General features: G+C 46.8%; 1 long non-coding RNA gene across 1 annotated transcript; it reads left to right on the top strand.

The window, feature by feature from the left end:
• Nucleotides 1-1,305: 1,305 nt before the first annotated feature.
• LOC117196848 (uncharacterized) lies at nt 1,306-4,805 on the top strand. The gene is made up of 2 exons (XR_007478826.1): nt 1,306-1,618; nt 4,595-4,805. It is a non-coding gene; the product is annotated as an uncharacterized LOC117196848 (long non-coding RNA).
• Nucleotides 4,806-5,699: the final 894 nt, after the last annotated feature.

Below are 5,699 nucleotides of genomic sequence, written 5' to 3' on the forward strand. Positions count from 1 at the left end.
AGCTTTGTATCAATACTGATTTTTGAAACTGAAATGAACTTGATCCATAAAAACAATGAAAACTCAGACTGAAAAAAATAGCATAGCAATTTAAAAAAACAGGTTTTAATTGAAAAGCACACATTTCCTTAATCCTTGTCAGCATTGCTGCTATCTTTGGCATTGCACAGGGAGACTAAATGATGTAATGGATAAGACAGTTTGCTCAGGAAGACTTCCTGAGTTTCAGCTCTGGTTCTATCATTTACAGGCTGTGTAACCTACGGAAGTTACTTTACTTCTCTGTGCCTTAGTTTTCACATCTATCAATATAAAAAAGATGAGGTAAAGCAGATGCGGTACATACACACAGTGGACTACTACTCAGCCGTCAAAAAGAAGGAAATCATGCCATCTGCAGCAACATGGATGAGACTACCACACTAAGTGAAGCAACTCAGACAACAACAAATATCATATGGTATCACTTATACGTGGAATCTAAAAGAACGATACAAATGAACTTATTTACACAACAGAAACAGACTCACAGACTTTGAAAACAAACTTATGGTTACCAAAGGGGAAATGTGGAGGGGAGGGATAAATCAGGAGTATGGGATTAAGATATATACATTACTATACATAAAACAGATATTCAACAGAGACCTACTGTATAGCCCAGGGAATGTTAATTAATATTCTGTAATAACCTATAGGGGAAAAGAATCTGAAAAACAATGGTTATATGTATATGTGTAACTGAATCACTTAGCTGTACACCTGAAACTAACACAACACTGCAAAGCAACTATACTGCAATATAAAATAAAACTTAAAAGATGAGGATAATTATAATAATATGTACCTCATGGAGTATTATGAGATTTAAATGTAAGGTACTTAGAATGATGCCTATCATATAGTAACACTCAATAAATGTTATACTCAATAAATGTTATGTTTTATAGTAATACTCAATACTCAATAAATGTTATGTTTTATTATTATATATTACTCAATAAATGTTACGTTTTATTATTATACTCAATAAATATTATGTTTTATTATTATATGATATTACAACAGCTAATTTTCATAAAACAGGAAATTAAATTCCAGGTCAACTGGAGGGACAGGTGGGGCAGAGAAGGTGGGATTTTTTCTGATAGTTTCAATAAGAAAGATGTAAAATCAAGGTATTCGATCAGAGCTGCAGTTTTCAACACCTGTTACTCACCAGCATCAACTGGGGAGCAATTTAAACAAAGACTGGCTGTATCAGACCAATTAAATGATAATATCTGGGAGTGAAGCTCAGGCTGCCGTATTTTTCAAAAGCTCAGCAGATGATACTAGGGTGTAGTAGGGGCTGAGCATCGCTGGACAAGGTTCTCGCTGCTTAGAGTGTGGTTCAGGGATCAGCAGCGTCGACCTCGCCTGCAAGTGTCAGAGCCTCACCTGCAAGTGTCAGAGCCTCACCTGCAAGTGTCAGAGCCACAAAACCTCAGGCCGCGCCTCGCCCGAGACCTACTGCATCAGAGCTGTATTTTAACAAGATCCCCTGGTGGTTCACATGCACACGGACATTTCAGGAGCACTGGATTAGATGACTTCCAAGGTCACTTTCCGCCCTGAGGTAGGTGTCCAATAAATGCTAAATGAAATAATGGCACAGTAATCTGATGTCCCAGGAAAGTCCTAGGCAGAAAGGCTTCTGGAACCAGGAGCAGCAGGGATGCCACAAGAGCCCAAAACTGGTTTTTCCCCAGACCTAGAAATCTTGACAAAAGCACACTTGTGCTTACAGGCCAGGAGCAATTAATTAGCAGGGTGTCCCTGGCAAGCTTCTGGGGCCAATGGAAAAGCATGACGGGAAGTGACATAGATCAACAGGAATCAGAGACAGAGAGTAAAAGAGGTAAGAGTTTCATCTTCCCAAGGACTCAACGAACCTTGGTTCTCATGGACTTCCAGCGCTGTGCATGGCAAGCATGAGCCATTCACATTTTGAACTGGCTTCTTCCAACGAGGTGTGCTCACCACCGACATAGGCATCCTTAACTCCCATTTACTGTCTTTTTTCCCCACAGTTCTCTGTTCCTTCCTTAGCTATCAGAGCACAGCTGCACATTCCTATCAACCCCAATTATTTCTGTCCTCTTACTTCACCCTCCAAATCCACCTCTTCTTTAAATTTATTTTTATTTTTTTTAATTTTTGGCTGTGTTGCGTCTTCGTTGCTGTGCGCAGGCTTTTCTCTAGTTGTGGCGAGCAGGGGCTACTCTTCGTTGTGGTGCGCGGGCTCCTCATTGCGGTGGCTTCTCTCGTTGTGGAGCACGGGCTCTAGGCACGCGGGCTTCAGTAGTTGTGGCTCACGGGCTCTAGAGCGCAGGCTCAGTAGTTGTGACGCATGGGCTTAGCTGCTCTGCGGCATGTGGTATCTTCCCGGACTAGGGCTCGAACCCATGTCCCCAGCATTGGCAGGTGGATTCTTAACCACTGTGCCACCAGGGAAGTGCCTATACTTTCTTGTCTTTATGAATCTGACTATTCTGGGGACCTCACATAAGTAGAATCAGCAATATTCTTCCTTGTATAACTGGCTTATTTCACTTAGCGTAGCGTCTTCAAGGTTCATCCACGTTGTAACGTGTGTCAGGATTTCCTTCTGATTTTTACCCAGCATCTTTCTACTCTGGGAGACGATGAATAGCTCTTTATCTAGACAAGGTCATTCTGTATAGTGGGGAGAGGACAGAGGGAGGCCTACAACTTGTCTCTGCTTTGTCCACGAGAGCCATCAACACAAGAAAAGGACCCTGGATGAGGGGTTAGGGCCTTTGTCTGTGAGTAAAATTGGAAAAGGTTGAGGGGCAAATGGGAGGAGCCCATAAATAGGAGAACAGGACCAAAGACCCAGAGGTGGGCCTGAAGCTGGTGTGTGTGTGTGCGTGTGTGTGTGTGTGTGTGTGTGTGTGTGTGTGTGTACACGAGAGGGGAGATTCTTCTACAACTAGCTTAGCTTCCCAAATTTCACCTGCTCATATATGGAGCAACTAGGGCTGCCTCTGGGCACCATTTGTTCTAGAGCACTGGAGTGCAGAATGCCGTCCCTCACCGGGCTGCTCTTGGTCTTCGGGTGAGCTGTTGTTGGTGTGTGTGAAGCTGGGTCCCCTGCTGCCTCCACTTGGCTCAAGCCCTCCCCCTTCCCTCCCCCCAGGGCCCTGGTCCCTAGGAATCCAAAGCTCAGCCCAGGACAGAGTTTCAGCCCCAGATTCAGGGAGCTGGCATCTCAGGAGGGAACAAAAGGGGGAAGCAGGACTCTTTTGCTTAGAGTCTCAGAAAAGGGAGCTTGCATCTCAGGAGGGAACAAAAGGGGGAGGCAGGACTCTTTTGCTTAGAGTCTCAGAATAGGGTAGAGCTGGAAGGGACCTCAGTGGTGCCCTGTCCTCATTTTATTCTGGGGAAACTGAGGCCCAGGAGGGTGGTGCCACTTGCCCAAAGTCACACAGTGGACCTAAGACAAGAATTCAGGTCTCCGCTGTTCCCATAAGCCTCAGCTGCTTCTTCTAAGCCGTGGTTGCCTCAGCAACAACGAATTCTCATTTGCCCCCTCCTTGCCAGCCTCCAGGCCTTCCAACTGACTCGGTACCTCTGCCCGTATCTCCAGGGGCCGAAGCTTCGAAAACCTGTTTCAGAAGCAGCCCTCTGTCACCTCCCGCTATTAGGTGCGCCCTCCCCAGGTTGCATCTTCCCTGTTGCCCTCTGGGATGCCCCCCCGCCCAGTTCCTTTTGTCATGATTGCTTACTTTTTCCACCAAAACTGCTGCGAGGCCTTGGGCAAACCATCTGTAGAGTAAAATCCCAACTAGAGTAGGAAATTATTGAGCAAACTGAACGTCGCCACAGAGGGCTTGAAACCCCCTTCCCATGTGAGCAGCCCACCCGCCCCAAACCCCTCTTCACGTACCTTTGTTTCGGGGTGGGGGGGGGCAACGGCTCTCTTGTTTCCAAGAAATGACTGAAATGCCCTAACAGGGACAGCTCAAGATTTGAAATTACTACTATATTGATTCAGTCAAGTTCTTACCTTCGGAATTTTGAACTGATCTGGGCAAAACTTTGTGAACGTTTCAACACACTGACTTTATAATCTCATTAGTGCAAATTCAACTGACAGACACTGAAACAGCCCTGGGGAGAGGGGGGGAGCTGAGACGCGCAGACACTTACAAGGGGCAATTTCCTTTGCACCTGGAGATGAGAAATCACAGTTGTCAGCCCTCGCTTTGAAAGGCAGGAAGATGGGCGATAAAGTCTGAGCTGCACGCAGAGCTTGGACACGTTCTACTCCCTCCCAGGGAGGGGGCCGGAGCCCAAAGCAGAGGAGGACGGAGAGGCATCCCGTATAGCTCACACCTCTCACAAGGGAGAGCAGGGATTAAAGCCATCAAAACAGATCAGACTGCCTCTGCCCTCGGCTCCCCTACAGCCTCCACCGGGAGCATCACCACATCTGCGATCCTCATCAGCAGAAATTACGCACAAGTCCTAGAGCTTTGCCCGTCCTCCTAAGAGTTTAATCGACCTTGTACTTGCTCCTTATTTCCAGAGATCTCAGTGACGCTCTAGCAGCAGCTCCAGGAATCTGGACCTGGAAACTTCCCTTCTGGCACAGAACTGCCAGACCTTTATTTTGTCAAGATGCCAAAACAAAACGAAATGAAGTGAAAAACAAACAACTCGCATCACCACGATTTCTTTTTTTTTTTTAAAGAAGGGCACTTTCATGCCAAATAAATAAATAAAGCTCTTGACATAGCTCTTAATTTTCTCATTTGGACACGGTCCTCATTTGGACCCAGGGGATAAAGACACCCCCCCCCCCGGGAGTCTCTAGATATGCCTTTGGATAACTGAAAACTACATTTCCAACTTCAGTCCCTACAGCTGTCCCTGATCTGCTTCCCTCCCCTAAAATATACCCTTTAATCCATCTTAACAACCCAGGGCACACATCCTCCTGTTTTCTATCCCCTGGAAACGCCCTCCCCGTCCTCTCCCGGCGGCTCTTACTCATTCTTGAGCTCCTCTTCTTCAGAAGCCTCCCCTCCCTCTGCAGGCAGAGGGCTGTCCCTCCGCTGCACCTTTGCAATACAATTAATCACAATGCATTGTACCCAGTTACGCTGAGACGGCTGCCTCTTCCCCTGCAAACTCCTTGAGGGCAGAGGTAATCCGTCCATGACCCTCATAGCCCTAAGTATCCTGCAGAAAGTCCCCCCAAACCCCCAATTGACTCAGTACCTCTGCCCGTATCTCCAGGGGCCGAAGATCTGAAAACCCATTTCAGAAGCAGCCCTCTGTCATCTCCCGCTATTAGGTGCACCCTCCCCAGGTGGGGGTGTCTGTCATACCCCCACTCAGCCACGGGTGGAGGAGGGAATGACGGACACACGGGCCGCTAATTCACCAAGCAGGTACCCAAACAGTGCCAGGGTTACTGAGGCTACACCAAAGCAGAAAACAAGGGCCTTGCCCTTGGGGAGTTCACCTTTAGGGAACTGCGTAAATCAAACAGACTTAGATGAGACAATATAAACCATTTGGAATCAGTGTGAGTCAGACTGTGGGCATAATAGCTGAGGGAATTTTAAACGAAGGGGAAGTCATCTCAGGGTGGGGTTTGCCAGCGACGGTTTCATGGAAGAGTTGAG

The sequence above is a fragment of the Orcinus orca genome, chromosome 8, assembly GCF_937001465.1.
Source record: "Orcinus orca chromosome 8, mOrcOrc1.1, whole genome shotgun sequence".
NCBI classification, from domain to species: domain Eukaryota; kingdom Metazoa; phylum Chordata; class Mammalia; order Artiodactyla; family Delphinidae; genus Orcinus; species Orcinus orca.